Below are 22,797 nucleotides of genomic sequence, written 5' to 3'. Positions count from 1 at the left end.
AAGGGTTAAAACTGTTAAATATATTCCCTGCAGAGTTGCTTGCAAGCAAGGTGAGTTAACATTTTCTTTTTAAAGAGGTACACACAAATACCTATTCATGCAGCTAGCCGAATACAAAAGCACATGCTTGAAATTAAATCTATGTTTATTATAAGTGAAAAGTTTCCTACTCTCCTCCCCCTGTAAGCCCTCTAAATCTGTTCTGGGGGTTCAACAATTGCAATATCGGAAATTATAATACTGACTTAAAACACAGGGTTATTGTGCGAATTACAACTTGATAACGCATGTGAATGACTTTGAATACTTGAAAGCACATTACAAATGTTAAGAATAATAAAATAATAGTAGCAATATGGCATAATGTTAAAGACCAGAGCACCTGGTACTACTACTTATTCATGCTGAAGTATAAAATAAAAAATCCTAAAAGCATTTAACATTTATTCTCTATATTCCTGCCTTTATTACTTTATATTGGTACTTAAAAAAATCCCAGATAAGCTAAAGTCACACAAAAAAGAGCTGAATATTTTATCATGTCCAAGTAATTGCATTTACAATGAAGCCATCTAAGCTAAAATTTGGACAAGAATAAAAAGTTGTTGTAAAATGGTGCTGAATTTTCCTTTTAATACAACTTGCTTCATTTTTATTTTGTTCTGTTTGTGATTATTATATTAATAGCACAAAATTAACTGATGGTGTCCTGGACACTTAGAATCTTAAGTAGAGCAAATTGACAGGCTAGATCAGGCATAGGCAAACTCGGCCCTCCAGATGCTTTGGGACTACAATTCCCATCATCCCTGACCACTGGTGCTGTTAGCTAGGGATGGTGGGAGTTGTAGTCCTAAAACATCTGGAGGGCCGAGTTTGCCTATGCCTAGGCTAGTTAGATGGCTAACATCTTTAGCAGGGAGGCTGAATTCTTCCCAGTCAAGCTTGGAGTCTAGAGACAACTGCCTTTGCCTCAACACAATATTCTTTATGACTCCCAGAAATTAAACCAACTAGTGAAAATAAAAGTGGTGGAACAGATTTTCTCCGACTGGCTGGAATTCCCCAATGTAAGGGGGGTGGGGTTATTACCTGATTAAAAACATGACCCTAGGCTAAATTTTCCCTCAGCTCAATTGTCCTAAAGATGGTGATGGGCACTTGCCAGCAAGCTACTAGTTGGCCATTTCTCAGCAAGATACTGAAAACTGACCCCCTATCAACTGTTCAGTTTGAAATCTTTGCACATATGTTCATGTTTCAGTAATGTTTTTACTCCAAAAGTGAAATTCATTGAGGGAATTTGATGGGCAGTTTGGGAAACCTGGCATTGCTCTTGTTCTGAATTTCTTTTGTGGTTTGATGATAAATGTCTAGAACACAGTCTTCTTTTCATTAAAGTGTGTTTTTATTCATTTATGCTACCCACTCTCTTGAAGAGAGAGATGGGCATTTTAGCACTTCTTACAATTATGATTAGAAACACACACATTTTTCCTTACTCCTTCATAGCTTTTTAGTTTCTTTCTTTCACAGAATTCTGGGCACTGCAGTTTAACCCTCACAGTATTACAATTCTCAGCTATCTTTAACAAACTGCAGTACCCAGAATTCTGGGAATGAATGTGATTCAAATGTGCTTTGAAGGTATAGTGCGTACACAGCCTTCATCTATCATTTTTTGAAATAAATTCTTAATCTGTAATGAAAATTTAATTGCAGAACATTTAATTATCTTGTGAACTGCCCTGAGATCTTTTGATGAAGGGTGGTATATAAATCCAATAAATAAACATATAAACAGTAGTTGTAGATATTTGTCAACTGTTAAGAAATACTTCCCTTCTTAATGCCTAGTTAAGTACATTGCCACCGTATTTCCCCCATACAAAAAAGTTGTCTCTATTGCAGTGTAACCCTAGTTTATATGAGAGAAGAAATGTGAATTGTTCCAAGATTAAATTTTGTGGATTTGGCTTTCAGCATTCTTGTTGAACAGTTAAAAGATTTGATAAAGTTTCCATAAGTAATTTTAAACTTCAATGGAGATAAGTATGTATATGCATGAATCAGGGTCTCAAAAATAATGTCAGGTAAATTGCATGGCATGAACCTTTCCCCCTGAAATCAAGGATCTTCCCTACATAATGTTGATAGATGTCTTTCTTTAGCTGACTTTTATTCTTCCTTGTTTCTTTGCAATTAATAAATGAATAGCGCTATGAATTTCTTAACTATAGTTGGTTAATTCTCTATTCTGGGCTCTCCCCCCGCCCCCAGTGCCTCACATTGTTCTCCTCTAACACATGCATACCCACAGAGCTACCAGCTTTTAGTTGTCTAACTTTAAATTGATTAGAACACATTAATTTTTAAATAAGTGTCACATATCCTTAACCAAGCACTACAAGGTTGAGAAGGCTTCATGGTGTTAAAGTCTGAACCAAAACTAAGTGAGGAGAATTTTAAAAATATGGGCTGCCCTTCATTAGCCCTCATGATATCTCCTGACAGGCAGTGTGCGCTGATGTTGCCATGCCAGGCCAGGGCAAGACCGGCTGCCATGCACCATTTACCCTCTGTCAGCAGCTTCAGTCAGTGCCTGGGCAATACCGTACACACGAGTCTGTCATGCGTCAGCCTCAATTAGGCTCAGTTTGCTGCGCTTGGGAAAAGCAACAGCCCTACTGTTAACCATTTTTGTTCTCTCTGTCACTCTCATTTTCTTATTTCATTCAACTGTCTTTGCAAACTGTTTTGGATTTGACAGTAGTATTCCTGTGGTAATTCCTGCAATATAGTCATAGCAATACAGTGTGTAGTAAAATGAAGTATCTGTAAAATCCCACTATGCTCTGTGGTGCTTCCTTCCTTCAGTGGAAATATTTCTTTATGACTTTGCCACATGGCAAAGACTGGCTGTCATCTGAGTGGATCAATGTATCCTGCAGCTTTAGAGTGTCCCAAACCTTTAATCTGCCAATACCTGGGAATGAATGGAACGGAATATTAGTCTATTTTATTGGTTGTCATTTGGATTGATTTTCTTACCATATTTTTACTTCTGTTTTGTTCAATGCTTTGAATATACTTTATGCAGAAAAGCAGCCTGCACCTTTACGTAAGTAAATAAAGGGCTCTGAGCAAGTGAAAGTAACCTTCTTCCAAATAACCACAGAATCAGCAATGGGGGCAGGCAGGTGGGGGATAAACTGGGATTGGGTAACTTAAAAATAATTCATGACTCAAAAATCAATTTTAAGTGGTTTTTTTTAAAAAAATTATATTGAGGAATCCTGTTCACTTCAGTGGGTCTACGTCAGTTGGTGGTCTGTAAATTTCTCCTAGGTTTACTGTTGCTTAGTCAATGTGCTCATTGAACATTATAGAATCCGGGAACTGGAAGGAGCAACCTGCTGTTCAGTGCAGATAGGGGGTAGCTGGGGTGAAGCTGGTGGAAAGCACTCCAGGCCACCTGAGCCTTGAGCAACAGCAAAGGATGCAGGAGTATGCCCAAGCTACGAGCCTGCTCCTTCAAAGGAAGAGTACCGTAACTCCATCAAGAGCAGGTGATCTCCCACCTATCCGGTCTAGGGAACCACCCACTAACCACCCATTATGTTCAGCCTTTCCACATAGTTCTTATTTCTCATATTGCTCTTCTCTGAACTCATTCCATTTTGTTTGCATTGCTCTTAAAGTGTGATGCACAGAAGGAGACCCTCCATATATCTGACTAGTGTAAAATGGAACTGTTACTTCTCATGACTTGGACATTATGGTTCTTCTAGTGTAGGTTAAAATTGCATTCGCCATTTTTGCACCTGCATCACCCAGCTGACTTATCAGTTACAACCAGCTTCTGATCAATTACAACCCCCAAATCTTTTTTGCATGCACTGCTGCCAAGCCAGATGTCCCCCATCTTGTACCTGGATTTCATTTTGTTCATTTGCTTTAGCCCAGTTTTCCATCCTCTCAAAGTCATTTTTAAGTTTATTCTCCTGAGATGTTAACTGTTGCTCCCAGTTTTAAGCCATCTGTAGATTTGATAAGGATTCTCTCTATCCCTACATCATTGACCGAAGACAGTGAAGCATACTGGGCTCAAACCAGAGTCCCATGGTACTTCACTGGAAACCTCCTTCCAGTTTGATGAGGAATTGTTATGGTAGTTTTAAATGTCTCTTTTCTTTAAGCACAGGTAAAAATTACTAAATCGTATAAGAAAATTTACAGTTGTGGGCAGTACCATAGCTGCCAAGTTTTCCCTTTTCTCACGAGGAAGCCTATTCAGCATAAGGGAAAATCCCTTTAAAAAAGGGATAACTTGGCAGCTATGGTCAGTACAGTATAGCAAACTCCTCATTGTGAGGTCTTCCCATATACAGTGGTGCCTCGCTAGACAAATGCCCTGTAAGATGCATTTTTTGCTTAACGAAGATATTTTTCTAGCTGAGGTTGCCTTGCAAAACAAATTTGTTTTGCGAAAAATTCGTCTAGCGAATCGCGGTTTCCCATAGGAATGCATTGAAATTCAATTAACGCGTTCCTATGGGCAAAAAAATTTCTAAATTTTTTTCAATGCATTCCTATGGGATTCGCTAGACGAATTTTTCGTTATACGAATTGACCCATGGAACGAATTAAATTCGTCTAGCGAGGCACCGCTGTATGACAGTAGTAGGGAATAATAAGACCACCACCATGGGTTCTCTGAAGTAGGTTACACGGTGACCAAGCAAGATTTGCTGATATGAAAAGTTCATTAAAAGTAGTAGAAGCTTTTTCAGCCTCCCCAAGCTCCAAATGTGGAACACACATGACTATTTATGTAATAAAAAGGGGGCTACTGTGCAATTTAATGGACAGTGAGACATTTTTACAGCTCTCTATCCATGAGGGATTTATAGAGCCTTGTGGACCTGGTCAGTGTGTAAAATCACGCCAGCCCAAGAGACTGTTGTCAGATGTTGGTAACAAGTCAGTGTTTGAAAGGAATCAAAACAATATAAATCCTGTGAGATGTGTGGCAGCAGGAAGTGTTTTAATGGGGAGGAAGACGGGGTCGACCACCACACAAGAGAACAAGGAGAATAAAGTGTTTTCTCCCCTTTCATGCATACAGCGCCAGCAGGGGTAAGCAGGTTTCTATAAAGAATCTCCTCAGTGGATCAATCCAGCAGAACAGATGGAGTGCGTCGATATTGTACATCAGATTTCCATAGCATGTGGCAAAACAATACAGGAAGGCAACTGTTTAACTGCACAACTTTTGAAAGCAGCCATAATTATCAGGAGTTAAAAAGATTTGTGGGTGTAATGATTTCCTAGTAATAACTGTGTAGATTTTGGTGCATAGTACCTTCCCCTAGGAATACATTAGCAGGAACCGTACAGTTGTTCAACATCTTGGAACATAACTTTTAACTACTGTACTAATAAATGCTTGGCACAATTAATTTTCATAAAGAAGGGGTTTAATTCCCACAAATTTAAAACCCGGTATAGTTCTGTTTTTAAGTCAGTGTCATAGGTACAACTTCTATCATTGGCAGGTCTGGCCATGCAGATAGATGGTTTGGGGACAAAATGGAAAATTTACCTAAGATCATTCAACTGTCCAACTGCATCTTAATCACATCCTTCTGCTGGATGTAATATTCTAAAACATTTGGTTGCCTACCTGTTTCTATGAAAATTCAGTTTCTATGAGAATGAGTTGCACCTAATTCAGACTTTCCCCTTTATTAAAATGGGGACAATATTCAGACTTTCCCCTTTATTAAAATGGGGACAATACAAATGTCCTCCCTGGAAGGACAGATCGTGAAGCTGAGGCTCCAATACTTTGGCCACCTCATGAGACGAGAAGAATCCTTGGAAAAGACCTTGATGCTGGGAAAGATGGAGGGCACAAGGAGAAGGGGACGACAGAGGACAAGATGGTTGGACAGTGTTCTCGAAGCTACGAACATGAGTTTGACCAAACTGTGGGAGGCAGTGCAAGACAGGAGTGCCTGGCGTGCTATGGTCCATGGGGTCACGAAGAGTCGGACACGACTAAACGACTAAACAACAACAAATGGTTAACCAGGTGGTAGCTTTAGGAATATGATAAACATTGTCTAGAGCTATCATCCTGAGTGTTTGTTGAATCTTTAAGGGGGGACGTAGCTAATGGATTTGCTTTTAGAAGGTCAGAGGCTTTTGTTCACTTAGGAAAAAAGCATTTGGGCAGATGGGAATTGTTTATCTATTATTGGAAGTTGTTGAAAAATAATTATTCTATGGCTTGGCTAAGTCTAGGAGCATGAGGCACTTGGATCAATTTTTAAGGATAATCCTGCTATGATACGGAAGTAACAGGAGCCCGTTTGTCATAGAATCATAGAATTGTAGAATTGGTAGGGACCCCAAGGGTCATCTAGTCCAACCCCTGCAGTGCAGAAATCTCAACTAGATTGTACATTGCAGGTGGCCATCCAACCTCTGCTTAAAAACTTCCAAGGGAGTCTACCACTACCCTGTCAGGCACAGGGATTTTTTTTACCGGTATATAATATATATTTTTGTGGCGGATGCCGAGGGGAGCTCAAGTAAGCATCCTGAATGCTTAAGCAATTAAAGATTCCCATACTTAAGGACATACGGTGAGCTCCCGATGTCATCATCATGCATACATTTGCAGAAAGCCTGCCATTTTTAATTAACTACCCACATTTAAAATAAGTTATTTAATTTTCTCTAAAGCACTTTTTATTTAGTTGCCATTGCAGGTGAGAGAGCTGGCATGAGGAGAATGAGCTATGACTCAGGAAGTATTCAATTAAAATTGCTCTTCCACTATGAACTCACTGGATGGCCTTTCTCTTAGCCTCTCCTCCTCCCACTTTGCAGTGATAGAATAATAATCTTGACTTACTTTACCTTACTCTGATTAAAAGTTAGTTGAGTACCACCCAAAATTACCCCCTCAGTAACTTGAACAGTCATTTCAGCTCGGGAAATGGGAGCTGCAGTGGAAATGTGGGGAGGAGGCTCAACATCCTCAATTCAGCCCCTACTCCATGGATACCTTTAAGGGCTTTACAAAATGGTAGCTCTAATCACGCATATGCCACATCATACCTGTTTTGGAAAAGTCAGATATACATACAGTCATTAAAGAGATATAGTTTGTGGTGTTTTGAAGCAACTGTAATAGAATCTTATATAAAATGTACGAGAACTGAAACACTGCTCATGGCATTTTAGTTACAGCTTAGTACTTCAGAGAAATCTCCAGTTAATATTGCTGCACCAGCTACTGTTGAATATCTCCAAGCTGCCAGCAGCTAACTGGAGGCCCATGGGTGGGGCATAATGTACACCCAAAGAGTTTTAGATTAAAATGGGGAGGTGTCTCTGTATTCTAATGAAGCAAAGTCTAACTAGAGCACTGCTTATGAGAAGCTCAGGTACAAAGTCATGTTCCTCTATGAAGCTCACAGTGGGTTTAGACAGCTATTTCTCTCTCAGCCTAACCTAACATCGGGATGTGGTAAGGCTAAAATGCCACTCGAATCTCTTAGAAGGAAGGACAGGATAAAAATAAAATAAATAATGGATCTGTATGATCTGTTAGCCCTTCACCTGTCAGTGCATGATTATGTACCACAGATTGCCAAAACCAACTAAATTATGTGATAGTTGCACAACATAAACAGAGATGCAAAATGTCTAAGTGCTGGATATAGATTTAATTTCCAGACAGTGGTTTGTAGCCCATAGAGGACCTAATGTTGTACACAGTGTTTTGTGGATTTATATTTTGCATATGCCCAAAAGAAAACAAAGTATATTGTGAAACAACTTTGAGAGGTGGCGCCATGATATTAAATACATGTTGTTGTTTGGTCTCTATGGATCTTTGGTTTTGGAGTTCTTGTAGAAAAGGGTTCTTTCCTGCAGAACCTTTTACATCCCATAGCTGCAACATATATTCAACATACTGAGTTTAAATTCTTAGACTGCAATCCTAAGGATATTTAATTGGGAACAAGCTCCATTGAATTCACAGGAACTTTTTTGCTTAGGATTGATTCCTTAGTGAACACAAAGTTAAAGAAAACACCCAGTAAGCTGTCAGATTTCCATCTTTCGTTGAGTGGGTAGGGAGTGTTGAGGGACTAGAGATACTTAGCAAAAATGCACTTAGGTAATTTGTAACATTATGAACAAAGAAGAACAATTTACAATAAAAAGCATAGGCAGTGAGTAGGTACAGGTCCTGTGTACAAATCTACTGAGAGTGTTTAATATCACTTTAAGATTTGTATGACAAGACCATTTGTCTCCAGTGCAGAACTCTACTGTAGAGGCCATATGGATTGAAGGCCAGGAGGATCATGGGTGACAATCTGTTCCAAGCCACTGACACTACATGACCCCGGGCAAGTCACTTGACTTTCTTGTGCCTCTCTCAATCCAGCTGGAAAATTGGGTAACAAAAGCAGGACCTCCCTGAAAACCAGATGCTGCCTTAGAGTTGAACATGTCCGGGATAAACAAATTATAAAAGCACTGATAACTGCTGCCCTAGAACAAAAGCGAGTTTGCTGACTCAGTATGAAACTAATGAAAGATCAACCTGTAGCTCAGGGATCTTGAAGTGGTAATTTGTCTTGGATTCAGCTGAAAGTTCTCTAGAAGAGATACACTATCTGTCATTATGGAAGAGGCTTGAGAGTGTCAGTATTGGGAAAGAGTCAGATTAAGAGAAAACATGGAAGGTACCACAGTAGTCTCAGCGTTGAAGCAGAATGTGTAATATGCCCAAATCAAAAGAGTGAAAAGTATAAGGTATAGGTCCAGCCATATTCCACAAGAGAATTTCATATAGAGTCACAGAGCCAAACAAACAGTATTTCTGAGTGCATATCCAAACATCTAACCATATACTGCATATTAAACTAAATACCCTAAATATTACAGTGTTTTGGGGGGTATATCTAGCAAGTCACTTGAAGAGTGATAAAATATTGAGCAACTGTTTGCATTAATATTTTAAGGCAACCTGTCTGAGACAGGTTTTGTTGCAGGTGGGGCAGATGAAGGCACCTGGTTTTTATGCTACAGGTGCACCATGGTGTTTCTGCTCTCTGCGCTCTTCCCAGTGCTGGTCACTGCTGGGAATACAGAACCTGACTGGCTGCCTCCAGGCACTGTGGTCGTCTGCAGGGGATTCCCACATGGCAGGCTTGATGTATATCCAGCAGTTCACTTGAAGAATGATAAAGTATTAAACTTCTGAATTATTATGCTATTATATCTCATGTGTGTGTGTATCTCATGTGTGTGCGTGTTCCCCAGTCTGAGAGGTGTGAGGTTTCAGCGATTCAAGGACATTTTCTTGGAATGAAGGTCACGGCAGACTCACAGCAGCAACATTCTGTCAGATTCTAGCTTTGGATTCTCACAGAAAGCAAGACAGGCCTCTGTGTTTCTTTCAGTCCCAGTTCGAATTGCCTGAATTGCTTCTCTCTCTCTCTCTCTCTCTCTCACACACACACACACACAGAGAGAGAGAGAGAGAGAGAGCAGGGCCGTCTTAAGCCCACCCAGCGCCCTGGCGCTAGGTCCCTCCAGCGCCCCCCCTCCAGTGCCTCTGCAAGGGCCCGGGAGTGCCAAGCGGACCGTGGCAGCAACGGGAGGCCACCTCTGAGGACTCCGCGCTGCGCCTCCTTCTCGTTTCCCCAGCGCTGGGTTCTGCTCAGTCAAGCTGCACCACCAGCGCGCACACCGCGGGACCAGCAAGAGCTGCTTGGGCGCTGTGCGCGCGCTGGTGGCGAAGCTCGACTGAGCAGAACCCAGCGCTGGGGAAACGAGAAGGAGGCGCAGTGCAGAGTCCTCGGAGAAGGAGCGCAGTCCTGGCCAGATCGCCGGAACCCTGCGCTCACTTGGCGCCCTTCCAGCGCCTCCAGAGCCCGGCGCCGTGGTTCTCCGCGCCACTAGCCTCTATGGCTAGGACGGGCCTGAGAGAGAGAGAGAGAGAGAGAGAGAGAGAGAGAGAGAGAGAGAGAGAGAGAGAGAGACCTTGATGACATCACTTCCAGTGGGGGAGACATGTCCCCTTCTGCTCACTTTTCTCTGTCTGCTCTTTAGAACGCAGAGAAATCTTTAATCTCCCATTTTAGCACTAATCACCACAGAGCTAAGACCAGAGATAAAGACTACCTGCTCCTTAAGAATAACATACAGCATTTTCACCCACTCCCACCTCAATGCTGGAGTGGGAGTGAGGAGAAATCCCATCTTTTACTGTCAAAGAGTAGGCAGAGGGGTAGTCTCCAATCAGAGAGCCCTCTCCTGCCCTTTTCTCTTAAAGAGAGATTCTTTCCAGTCATAGCATTAGAACAACCATAACTGTCCCATGCCTGGTGTTAGGTGAATGGCAGGTGGGCATAGTCTGATCGCAATGTCTTTGCAGACCAAATGCAGTGAGACCTAGACTGGAGGTTTCACACCACTACCGTACCTCATGTTACAAAGTAAATCCTCAGCAGACCCGGCAGGGGCTATTTACTTAACTAAAGAACTGGTTTGGCCATTTTAGCAGTCTCCTTATTCTTCAGAATCCCATAGATACTCATCACAGTTCAGAGATTGTAGGCAGTGCAAAATGCAGCTGCTATGTTGTTAACTGGTGTAACATATAACACCAGTCCTTCAAGATCTGCACTGGTTGCCTATTGGCTACCAGGCTCATTTCAAGGTGCTGGTTTTGATGTATAAAGCTCTTAATTGACAGAGGTCCTGTTCTGCTCCTGATTTGGTTTACTTTGATTTACCTTCTTCATATGTATCTGTGTGAACTTGTGTTTAACTTTGTTCTACTCCTGACAAAAACCAGTGATTCAAATATATTTGGTCAAAACACCCTTTGCTTTTTGTTATACACCAATCCTTACTATGTATCAACATTTGTTTGTGTTGCCTATACTCCATGTGTCAAGGCATTTGTTTCTAAATCATTATGCTTACAACATTTGAAATATTTAGCTCCTGTGGGTTTTTTGTTTTGTTTTGTTTTTGAGGTTGGGCTATATACATGTTTCTTTTGTTCCCATTTAGGTTATACAATTGCCAAGCATAATCCTGTGTTGTGAAATCTGAAATAAGTCTTGTTCAGTGGCACACTTCAGACTCTCCCCCATCAGGCTGGCACTTTTTAGTTTTCTGTATCGTTTTTGCTAGGCCTTCTGAGTTAGCAAGCAGCAGCCATTCAGCAGTCTGTGACAGATAGAGACATCTGTATACTTTATTGTGGTTTGTAATTGTAGGTTTTTAATTGATTGGTGTTGTGCATATTTTGGTATCTTATAACCTACACTAAGATTGCTTTTTTGTAATGAAGGGAAGAATATAAATTTTATAAATAAAAATAAGATTGGGAGTCTTCTTGGTAGGAGAAGATAGAGCAGTCTCTAGTTTCTCTTCCAGAATATTATCTAATCTAAAATTGCTGTTTGTGCATGCTAGTATGGCGAACAAGAAGCCTTGGATTAAGTCCTGGATGAAGAAACATACCGTATTTTTCCGTGTTTAAGATGCCCCCATGTGTAAGACACCCCCTTTTGGGGGGGGACTCCAGATTAAGAAAACACCCCTCAGCACTACCCATGTATAAGACAAGTCCCAATTTTAAACCTAATTTTTTGGTAAAAAACAACAACCTAGTCTTACACACGGAAAAATACAGTAAGTGGCATGCATCACCAAGACCTGGGTAGATGGTGGACAAAAGGCTGAGATACAAATATTTCAAATAAATTAATCCTTTTTGAAGAAAGCCCTCTGAGCATTTCAAGCATTGTATTTTCTAACAAGAGGGTTAATTGTTGGGGAAAAGAAAAGAAACCCCACACATTTATTTAATGTATGGAAAGACACCACAAGTGTGTGTTGAGCTGGGGATCCAATTGCCAAGCAGTCGGTGCACACAGCAGCCTCCCACACTTTGTGCTCACAAAGGAAAACATTTGCCACTTCCTTCATATGTAACAACATGCATAATTCTTCCGTCACAACTTTTCCACCATGGAAACTAATTTAAGTATAAAGTGGTCCTAAATACTTTGTCTAATTAGACAGTGTGAGGTGATTTAAGGAAATGGTATGGCTCCCTGTTTCTGAGACAGTTTTGTTCTGTTGTTGTCTGGCATTCATGACCCTAAATACATACTATTAATGTTGTTTTAGCACAGTTCGTTTTATTTATAGCTATTATAAAAGTGGTCATAGACTGAACGTGGGGCTGCTTATAAACACACCAGACAACATTTTTTTAAAAAAGCAAATGGGACAAATTAGGGAATATTTATGAAACAGAGATGAAGAAAGATCACATAAGATTTCAGGCTGGAATGGCTGGTTATCTAGGGGAAGAAGAAACATAATCACTAGCTTAAGTTGATGGGATAATGATAAAGTATTTGGTTTGATTGTTACCTTTACAGCTAATTCCATCTTTTGCCTTTCATCTCTGTGCTCTTAGCAGCAAGTTAGGATATCAACTGTTTTGAAACACTTTTGGGAGGCTATATAAAAATGTTGTTCAAACATTAGATCTATTTTTGGTTGGAGTAAATCATTGTTTTCTAGCATGAAAAGCAAAAGTGATTAAAAGTACTAAGTAAATGCTGTTATTAGAAGCTGGTTATGAGCAAAGGAATAAGTGAGAATTATAACTAAGATCTCTTAAAAAGCCGGTTGTAACAATTGAATGTATATAGTGATGCTGAGCTAATAGCTCTTAGAGTTTATAGGCAATTTAATAAAGAGCTGTATAGCTCTTTAAAAAGAGATGATAAATTGCTACTAATGGCATTATGTATATACACAGAGGCTGTTTCTTCACTTCATTTAGGTCTAGCAAATGGGTGGTACACCTGGAAAGACTTGCATTTTAAATGGACCTTTTTTAGCACTTCTTTGCTTCATATGTATATAAGATTATATAAGATTGATGACTTGAAACACAGTGGTATGGAACACATTGAGGTCTTAATGCTTTTAAACCATTTGCTTCCCAGTTTGTGTAAAAAGATCTTTGTGTTTGGGGGTCACTGTTTATCCTTCTCAAGTAAACACACTCATAGTTCCGGGGGTTTGCCTATTAACTGTGTAAATCCAGTACACTTTCAGGAGAGAGTGTCAAGTGTTTTTTTTTAAGCACTTGTAATAAACATGTACTGTTTAGTCCTTGGACAGGCTTAATCTTTGTTCACACACTACATCTTCAGTGGTATTTCACAAATAGTCCACCAGCCAATTTTAAACATATGAAATGTGTACTGTGACTAAGGTTCTCAAAGTATTAAGGATCTGGCCCTTTGCCTCATTGCAAAATCTATATATTTCTCTATATTTTATATAGTCAATTATAAATAACACCTTACTAGCATGACCTGGACAGCCATATATATATATAAGTGTGTAAAATGCTAAACTGCCCAATTATTCCTTTTCATTTCTTTTTAATGTTTCCCATGTTTTTGAAGGTAGAAAGTTCAGCCTTGCCTAAGGTGGATTGTTGCAACAGTTCTGCCACTATACCAACATTAAAAATGAGTTCCTACCCTATGTTTGTGTCAAAGATGGATTCCTTATTTTGTAATTCATACATTTTCCAAAATAAACATGCTTGCTAACTGGTTCTTAAGACAATCCATTCAGTACTTTGGATACAAAGCATGTTCTATTCTCACACCAAGGATCATTTTCTGTTTAAGCAGGTGTTATGGGTGCAGCTCAGTCATAGTTTGCTTTGGAAGAACTGATAAATACTGTACCGTACTTTTGGCAAGCCACCTTTCCATCAATTGAACAATTGTGGTATTGGGGGAGACTTGTGTGCCCTCAATACTTTCCACTCCATTCAGAATTTAATATGAAGCCTCTTATGTAGGATTCTGTGCCTTTGGTTATCTCCAGAAGCCAATGTGTAAGAAGCAGGAATTGTATTCACTCTATAAGCGAAAGTATGCGCTTGTCTCAGACTTCAGACCAGCTCAGTTCTTGCCTCACCAAGGCATTTTGTCCAGAGTACTCTGTCTGAATCCTTTCTATAAAATGGACCAATGCTGATCATCCTTACAGAGTGGTTGTGAGGATGCATCAGAAAGGAATAATAAATCGCATTACAATCATGAACGAAGTTTACAATAACAGGTAAGGATGACAAATGTATTAAGGGCTTATCTTCTGAGCCACATATTTTGAACATATTCACCTTTTATTATGCTGCTGGGTCAGGTGATGATATGTACATTTTCAATGCCCAATTAGCAATTGGAATCAGATACTTCATTTAATCTTAGACTCAAGATTTGTGTTCTGAACTTTCCCATTCTGAGATACTATTTGTCCCTGCTGAATCTGTTGTATCTTCCATTCTGAGCCATGTGAGGTTAAAACTGTAAAAAAAGAATCTATTTTATTCACGTACCAGTGAGAGAGGCCTCTGTGTAATAAAGAAGCAACTTTATTTTATTTTTTTTTGCTTAAAGGGTGTTTCAGGTTGTTGTTTTTTTAAAAAAAATTCCCACTTAGCTCCCTATTGATCAAAGGATAGAGGTTTAGTCAGCATGATGGCTTAGAGGGATAAGATCTTAAAACGGTGAGATAGAATCTTGCTTCTTACTGCTTTTACTGCATAGGCTGTGGGGGATTCCTTCTAGTGATTTTTTAAAACTTTATTTTTAGATATATAATTTGTGAGAAGTGATAGCAAAGAATACAGTTTTAGAGAGATACAAAACTGAGCAGGGAGGACAGTTTTGGGGGAAACTTTTGCATGTATTTATCAGTGCATACGCCTCAGTATTGACCAACAGCCACATACTTTTTGAATATGTAATGAAAACATTTGACTCTGTTGTGGGTGTGAACAACTGTCAGGAGTGAGCCAGCAATAAATCACACAGAGTAAGTGAAGTTAACTCTTACAAAGAAGAAACAGGATCTGCTCAGGAGTACCAGATCCACAGCCACTCTTTTTCAGTAGGTCTTGCCCCTATGAGGCAGTCCCTGCCCAGGTCTTTCCCAAGCAACCTGAGACTATGCTGGTGTGCTTGCCTTTGCTCCTCCTGCTTCATGCCTCTCCTGGTCCTGGGAGACCAGTGGGGGTGAGCTTGTCGCAGTATGAGGGGAAAGATGCCCTTGCTTCTTCACCAGCCTGATTCATCTCTGCCTCTTGGCCTCCAAATATTTCTGTAAAGCTTTCTGCTAAACTATTTCCAGGGAGCTTCTGGCCATTGAATATTGGCTTGAAAATGGAAATTATGGAGGCCCATGCCTCATAAGAACTTTATTAACAGATACATTTAGGGTGACAGGAGAGAATGAAATACCCTTGGAATAAGAAATTCATTGGCTACTGATATTTATCATATACATAACATGGACGCAACTTCACTTCATCTAACAAGAGGATGTGATATTTATATTTTATCCAGTATGACACTTTTGTTTCTAAGATTTAGTAGTATAGCAGAAAAACAGGATCTTGATGTCTCTATCTTCTCTATGGTATGCTTTAGTACGTAAATTTCCTTCGGCTCCCCTTTAGCACCGTAACAACTGCAGCACATTGGCTCCCATCACAGTATTTGCTACACTTGTTCCATATTTTATTTTTGAACCCACTATGTGAGTTCCTTTGCCTTACATCCATGTCTCCTCTATGCCCAGTCCACTGGGTGTCATTACCTTCTACATTAGTTTGCCTCCTTCCTGAAAGCTGGGCTGTTAAATAAGCCTCTCTTTCTCTTTTTCCCTGTAACATGTAATAAAACAAAAAGATATCGTGTGATATCACTGCATGCAAGGCAATAGCAGCCAATGAAGTGGAATGGATATGGTAAAACTCCGAGCACAATGATTACAACTTTAACGCACTTTTCAAAGGAGGGGGGTGCTCAGAGGAGGAAGGTGCTGTTTTTGGGTTGTAGCCACTTGCATTCAATAATGCTTGGCTTTGACTTTTGTATATACACGAGCTGCAGCAACTCCTGATGCCACCATGTGTGTATTGTCTCCATTTTAAAAGCATTATGAAATGCACCAGACCAAACACAAAACTGTGCTGTGACTGTTTCTGCTGAACTATGCAAAGAACTGCTCTCAGCAGCTGCAATAAGGGTTTATATTAACAAGGTCCACCCTCCAAAAACAGTTGCACTAAATTTATTGTGGTTCTTTGAAAACATTCTTACAATCTTGGTATGTCATGAGAGTAAGGCCTCTCTCGCACACACATGCATGCATGTACACACACCAAACAATGTGAGAGCTATTTCTGCAGAGTAAAGCTCTGGAGACATTGGGCGGTTTCCAACTACCACAAGGAGTTTCACTTGTGCAATAGAACTTCTGCTTCTCTCCTCTCCCCAGTGCCTCCCATGCCCTTCCCAAATCCGCTCTGGAGGGTTAGGGGGAAACCCAGAGCAGATACAAGGGGTCCCCAGGGAGAGGACAGGGAAGGAAAGTACAATTACACAGTTGGAAGTCATTGTGCTAGTGGAAGCACTTTGCCACATGCTCAATATTCCAACCATGTGGCTGACCACATGAATATTTTCCATCCAATTGTTTTCCTTGAACTTGGGAGCGTGCCATTCGGCAGTAAAGGCCCTTGCAATTTGACCTCACCCATGCATATGATATTCTAAATTGCAACCACACTCACACACGTGCATTGAAGAATGACCCACCCACCCACATATGAAAGCAGATGCTCTGCTGTTCAGAAGTACGCAAGAAGGGAGCCTGTATAGCATAATTTAGTCTGAAATCTGCCCCACTTGTTCTGCAGGTGTCCAATACAGCTTCCTGTTTGTCTTCCTAACTCCTCTCATCCATTAGCTTGAGCCTTTTTTGAAGCAGGACTGTCAAATCTCTTTTCAATCATTATGCTATGGCATGCTTCTACATAATGTCTGTTTCTTTTTACTGATTCTTTCCTCGTATATTTTCTTATCCTATGCCTACCTGCACTGAATAACTTTTCAACAGCCAGTTATCTCAATTAATGGTGAAGGTAAAACCACAACTAAAAGATTTGTCCTTACATTTTTGCTCCATATTTCAGAATGCAGAAAATACAACAAAAAAGGAGCATTTAGAAAATATAGCAAGTTGTGTGTGTGTGTGTGTGTGTGTGTGTGTGTGTGTGTGTGTGTTTAGAACCTCAAAATCATCTTAATTTCTTCATACTTCTATATTCTCTCTCCCCCCCCCATAGCATGCTAAGAATAGCATTAGTTTCCTTGTAGCAGGATGCCACCACTCACTGCATTTCTTCACAAGTGGGGGGAAATCTTGCGATTCAATTTATATTAAGGATAAAATGTAATAGGAAATTAAGATAATCCTACATCCTAGGGGAGGCAAGTCAACATCCTTCAATGGCTACACCCAGTCAGTTTGGTTTAAAACATTTAGCATAAATGCTAATGTGTAGCTATTTTCTGAAATCATCATTAACACCACATGCAATTTCTTCTGAATGACTTTCCAAAAGAAGACAACACAAGAGTGGGCTGTTCACAAGATTTTGCAGGAGACATTTATTTCGGAACTCTATTTACTTTTATGATGTTTATCCATCGCCCACTGAGGGGTGTGAACCTTACTGGTTTTACACTCCCCAAAGCAGTTACCTATTTTTATGTTGAGCATTTCTTTTTCAGACTACACAAAGCTTTCCTTTAAGTAATCCCAAAAAACATACAAACAATGAAGCTCAACTCAGTGCTACCCAGAATTATATATCTATAGCAACCATCTTGGAATTAAACATTAACCAAGACCACAGTCTATAGTATTAGAGAGAAAGTGTGGGTAAATGAAAGGTTTTACATACATATGACATATGTGCTCATCACAGACAGCTGCTTTTAGCTGCCTTATAACAGGGAATCAAATTCCAGTACTGATCAGATGTAATTCAGTACTGTACCTTTGGATAGGCTAGTGGTCTTCATTCTTACTACTTGCTTTGTGCCCTAGTTAATGTATTTTTGGATCTTTCAATACACTAAGCATCTTTTTTCCCTCCTTTCATTTGCACCAGTACTTAGCAAATGTAGTCCTTAGTCTTGGTACATTTTTTCTGCACTTTGCAATTCACACACTGCATTCATTGACAATGTTGGCTGGGGCTGATGGAAGTTGGAGTCTCAACAGCATCAGGAAGGCAGAACATTGGCTATCCCTTACAGTAAAATCTGGAAAAAATTAAACAAGACCTGTAGCTTGCATTTGCTGGTGGAAGTCAGAGCCATGTCCACCAGTCTTCTGGTTAACACACACACACACACACACACACACACACACACACACACACACACACACACACTTTATCCCTGTTTCTCAGACCAACCTTTTGATCAATTTGTATTTAATCACAAGGACTCATGTGTTGGTGCTTTGCATCATATGTTTATGGTTCCACATTGTGTGTAATGACCAAGGTCTCCAAGTAGACACCACTTTGACACACACACACACACATTATTGCTTCCTGGGGAAAAAAATAAGAAAGTTGGGATGAGAGGAGGTCAATTTTTGATATCTAGGTCTCCAGGGATTGTATTCAACTCAGGGGGAATCTTCCATTGGTGGAAGGTTTTTTCCTTGCATAACAGGAAATTCTCAGATGACTAACGGATCTCTTAGAATAGTATGTATAGCTAATTTCTCACTGGCAACATTGAGTGCCATTGTGAAGATGATGCTTCTTCAGTAGTGGGGGAGCAGAATCTGGTCATAAGTTATCTGGTCATAAAGACACTTTCGCTTGGGAACGTCCTGGTGAATTGTACGCACAGCTTTTTTAGTCTGGTATGTACATCATGTACATCACTTGATTACACTTGATGGTGCTCCGCTTTATATGAGAACAGAATCCAGGGGAAACATTTGCGTTTGAGTTGATGTGACATTTGATCTGTGTTGGCTCATTCTGAGGTTTGTGTGTGATGAATGTACAGGTATGACTCAAACCCATAGTACACTGTATTTCACCTTGTTTTTTGTTAAAAAAAAATCACTAGCTTCATAAACAAACAGGGAAACTCTTTAATCTCTTCTAAAATACCCATAGTTTGTAAGATATTAAACTATACAATTGTTATGTTCTTTCATGCAGAAGATGTATGGATGGTATAAAATTGCCTTCTAATCTTCCTTGTTGAAATAAGAATTGAGTTTTCTCTTTGAAGAAGAATTAGCAGTAGTATTGAGGTTGCAAGAGATGTTGCTACTGGAGGGACAGTTCTCTGTGTTCTGTGCTGTTTACCTGAGGTTATATTCCAGATGCTCTCAGAACAGCTGGGCTGATTATTAAAAATGCCTCATAGTAACTTCCAGCCAAAGTTGATCGATACTTAGTGCAAAGCTTTACATGTGAGAGAGTTATTTAAACACTGAGTGCCCCCAGGATAACAGGGAATGAAAAAATAATGCAGAACAAATATGTTGAAGGGTTCAAAAGAGCGGAAGAATATCTTTTTTTTCTGTATGTGTCTGGGGGAGCGGAGTTGTTAAACTCTAAGGCACTTCAGATACTTATACTGTATAGATATTTTTTTCCCAAATGTGCAAATCTTCAGTTGCAAAACTAATACAGAGTGGGCATGTATTTCCAACTTAAGCATATGTACCAAAGGCATGTCTAATCCAGCATCCTGTTTTCACAGTGGCCAACGAGATGCCTATGGAAATCATGCCTGGGTCCTGCTTGTGGGACATGACTCCACACTTATTATGATCTGCAGCAAATGGTATTCAGAAACATAGTATCTCTGAAAGAAAGCAGTATGAAGCCTTTGGTCGCAAATTCACTTTGGTGATTTATTTGACACCATCTGAATTGTTATTGCATTGTTGAGTATATGCAGGGCTGTCCCATCTATAAAGCAGGGTGAGGCAGCTGCCTTGAGGTGGAAGCCCTCAAGATGACGCCTGACCCGCTGCCTCCAGAACTGGTGTTGATTTCCGGCAGGATCTTGCAAGATCTCGCCAAAATCTCATGAAGTCTCATGGAATCTTTGTGAGATTTTTTAGCAAGGACTTGGTGAAAATCAGTACTGGCGCTGCTTCTCTGGCAACAACAGAGGTGGCACAAGTGGCCATACAAGGTGGCACGGTGGCTGAGGAAGACGGTGCAGCAGCAGAGTGGGGCAGCGCTTCCTGTTTCACCGCAAGCAGCGAAATGGGACGCATCACCCCTGAATATAAACATAGTGTTCGACATACTATGACTGGTATGATCTACCCATCCTTACAACATCCCTCTTAAGTATTGGGAGTTGGATGGGGCTTGAAGATAGAAACTTGCCTAAGACAACCCAAAGTCTTTGGCAGAAATTTTGCATAGAACCCTGCTCTCTTAACACTACTCTACTTACACTACTCTACCTCTTGGATGTGTTTGCTCTTGTTATAAATGGCTCTTCAGTCAGTACTTATGCTTCACTTCTCAGGTGTGCCTGTCAAAACTCTACATACCTGTAACGATGACTCTGAAATGAAGAGCATTGTATTACAGGCAGTGCTTTTTTCTCGGGGGAGGCACAGGGAGGCATACATTTTGTGAATCGAACGGAAGAAGAAACTAAAAATATATATTCATTTTTAGCTTCTTCTCTAGCATGGTGAATCGTCAGTTCCGCTGCTACCACCGATTGGCAGCCTCATTTCCTGTCACGGTGTTTCCTGAGTCTCTGACGGAAGCGAGCGTTTAATGTGTGAAGTAGGAGTTGGAATCAAGGACAGCGATTGGTCAGTTTCGTTGTTACTACCTCCAATGGCGGCTCCATTTCCTTTCCCAGTAATTTTTTTGAGTCAAAATGAGAGTGCCCCTAAACATTTTTTAAGAAAAAAAAAGCAGTGTATACAGGCAATGACCATTTTACGTGTGCTCAATATGTGTATGATTGCACATGCATGCATTGCCACAAACCATGATGTTAATAGTAGAAGGGCAAAAACAGTCCTAAAATAGCACCGAAAGAGCAAAAACAGTGCCTAGCAATCCCACAAGCCTTTGCAAGTGCAAACCCACGAGCTCTTGCCCTGACCTTTGAGGCCTGTGGAAACTTGGCATTTGAGCAAGGAGAATTGGAGGGAGTGATTGTGGTGGAGTTTGGTGGATTTTTGGTTTTTAAAGGGTTTTTCAGGGGTTTCCGGAGGTTTAGCAGGTATTTCCCAACTGTTTCAATGGTGCGCCCAATATACATGATTTCACTTAAACGTGGTGCTTCTGCGTAAATGAGGAGTTGCGTGTGCATTTTAAAACCTTGTCATACACCATGCTATGTGAAACAAAAATGTGTAGAGTTGCACCAAGATTTAATTCCCATTTAGCTGGATACCGCCCATAGTATTTAACTCCTTTGACTTCATTTTTTTGAAATACCATTGTGAACCCTAAGGTTTTAATTTGCCTCTTTGTCTGGAAAAACAATTTCCCTCTTAGATTGTATTATAAACTGGTTAGATATGTTGGCATTTGAAGCTCCTGATTTTTGGTTTAAAATGATGCTTTATATGATGGTTCAGCATTGTTAGCATCCCACCACATGGAATCAGTCACCACATTAAGCAGTGTGTATGAAGGGATTCAGCCCTTTTGAAACATCTCAGTATATGTAAAATGATTTATCCCAATGTATACTGCTTAACAGTTTTCTATTCTGATTTGTTGCATTTTCGTTCTTCAGTCATATATTATAGGAAGGCCCTTCTCGTGTTCTTCATGGTGTGCTTGTGTTTTTGTTGTTCTTCTTGTTGTTTTTATTATGTATTTTGTGTTATTATCTTGTATTTTTATGTTGTGAACTGCCCTGAGATCTACAGGTGAGGGGTAGTATAGTTATTATTATTATTATTCTTATTATTATTAGCTGAAACACTACAAGATTTTTGTAAATATCCCAATCTTATGAATTAAGTATGATGTAATTGTTTTCTATGGCTCTGATTTGCACTTTTATGCAAGACTACTCTGAAGCAAGTAGACTACAGAAATGTTTAATTAATTGTGGGCATTTTGTTGTTTTTAGATAATACATAACCTACAGGTAACATTCTGGTATACTCACAGCAGTCTTTTTGTACCCAGAATGCTGCTAATTCAGATATTCAAACCGTAAATCCTCTGTGGGCATGCAAGCTATTGAGTACATGGTTGATCGATATGAACACAGTGAAAGATTCTGTTAATTAAAGCATCTCCCATTAATTTCTAAGGCAAGAAGAATTGAAAGAAATTTCAGTTACATCTTCTCTTTTTCACCAAAACTGTTCGCAGGTCCTAGCAAGCATCTGTTCATAAACTGTGGAGAGCAGGTGTGGGGTTGCTGAACTATAACTCACATCAGCACCAACAAGCATGGCAAATGGCCAGGGTTGATGGGAGTTGTAGTTCAGCAACCTCTGAAGACCCAAAAGTTTCCCCCACCCTGTGTATAGTATAACATAACAATATAGATTTAAGGTTTAAATTGTCACATAGAATTAAACTGCATGATATAAATGATATGCTATATTATTGGTTGGATCTTAGACACTGTTTCCACAATGGCACCATTTCTAAATAATTTCACCAATATTTTCACTTTGAAATTACTGTAACCCATCCATCATCTCACCCAAGAAGAAGTGGGACTGAGACCATGCTGGCTCTGGTTGGGCCACTGATTTTGAATATTTTAAAGTTTTTATAGTTAGCTCTTTGTACTTTCTTAA

General features: G+C 39.9%; 1 protein-coding gene across 5 annotated transcripts in view; it reads left to right on the top strand.

Annotated features, from left to right (window-relative positions):
* The window catches only part of VTI1A (vesicle transport through interaction with t-SNAREs 1A), a 223,865-nt gene that overhangs the window by 99,507 nt on the left and 101,561 nt on the right, over positions 1-22,797 (top strand). The window lies entirely within an intron of this gene.

This window comes from Zootoca vivipara, chromosome 5 (assembly GCF_965207765.1).
Source record: "Zootoca vivipara chromosome 5, rZooViv2.hap1.1, whole genome shotgun sequence".
Taxonomy (NCBI): domain Eukaryota; kingdom Metazoa; phylum Chordata; class Lepidosauria; order Squamata; family Lacertidae; genus Zootoca; species Zootoca vivipara.
This window is presented reverse-complemented; position numbering and strand designations above follow the sequence as displayed.